This window comes from Grammomys surdaster, unplaced genomic scaffold, assembly GCF_004785775.1.
Source record: "Grammomys surdaster isolate TR1022 unplaced genomic scaffold, NIH_TR_1.0 199, whole genome shotgun sequence".
NCBI lineage: Eukaryota > Metazoa > Chordata > Mammalia > Rodentia > Muridae > Grammomys > Grammomys surdaster.
In genome coordinates this window covers 2,839,274-2,840,754 of record NW_021604644.1, presented here as the reverse complement: position 1 = coordinate 2,840,754, position 1,481 = coordinate 2,839,274, and positions in this window count along the sequence as shown.

Here is a 1,481-nt window from a genome sequence, read left to right as displayed (position 1 = left end):
TTGACCAGGCTAGTCTTGAACTCACAGAGTTCCACCTGCCTCTACCTACTGAGATTAAAGTCATGTGCCACCATGTCTGACCCTAGAATATTTTAATTTTTAATAGCTGGGTGATAGTTCAATAAAACAGTGTTATAGAATCCATCTGAGAACACCTTCAGAGGATGGCAAAACTACTTCTAAATCAGATTTTCTCCAGAGTTCTTGATACCTGTTCAGGGATGGCGCAGACTGGACAGGATGTCCACTCTGTACTGTCTCCCTTCTGAGCAAAACTGTCAGGCCACATGGGCAATATAGTCCCTGAGATCTTCATACTCAAAAGGGACAAGTATATTGTTTTTTAAAATCACAGAATCATGTGTCCCAGGTTGGCCTTGAACTCAGTATGTAGCTAAAGTTGAATTTGGAATGTTTGACTCTTCTGCCTCCCTCTCCAATGCCAGGAATACTGGAATTATAGCTGGGAAACACCATGGCCAGATTATCTGATACTGAAGATGGATGTCATGAATGCTAGCCAAGGATTCTACCAACTGAACCAAATTGCCAGCCCAAGGACACACATCTTTATTGGAAGGAGATAGAACATAGATCTATTGTGCTCCGAGACAACTCCTCAAGGCCATTCTCTGGCTGCCCCACTCTCCCTGTATCTAGAAGCAGTGTGAGGAGAGACTCTGGAGGGTGGGGTCTCAAGTTGACAACAAACTGAGGGTGGAGGGAGCAGTGGAAACACTTTGGAGAAACTTAGATTGGAAGTTAGGCAAGGTGTCTCTGATGTGATAAGCACCAAGAGCGGGAATTTAGGACAGAAATAGCCATGCTGTTCTTCTGCAAGCCCTAGCGCGTACAGTCCTTCTGTGTCTAGCTGTATTACAGAGTATGAGATGCCAAGCATTGTACCCATAAGACCAGGTCTTTATAACAAAGGCTGCTAGGCCTCAAGCTCTTGAGGTGTAACTGTGAGTTACAATCCCACCAGCTTATTGTCATTCATCAATGCCCAGCTCTCAGAAAGCTGAGGTAGGAAGGTGAAGAGTCTAAAGCCAGCCTGGGCTACTAGTGAGACCTGGTGTTTTGTTTTGTTTTGTTTGTTTTTCGAGACAGGGTTTCTCTGTGTAGTCCTGGCTGTCCTGGAACTCACTCTGTAGACAAGGCTGGCCTGGAATTCATAGATCCAACTGCCTCTGCCTCCAAAGTGCTAGAATAAAAAGTGTGCACCACCACTGCCCAGCTTAGTTTACAGTTTTTAAAAAGAGGGTGGCACTTGCTTTTAATCCCAGCACTCAAGAGTCAGTAGCAGTAGGATCTCTGTGAATTCAAGGACAGCCAAGGCTGTACAGAGAAACCCTGTCTCAAAAAACAAAAATCAAAGTAAATAAATTAAAGAGGGACAGAAGCTGTGTGTAGTGGTACATGTGAGGTCCAGGCAGAAAAACCCTGGATGGGGGGGAGAAAGAGAGAGAGAGGGGAGAGGG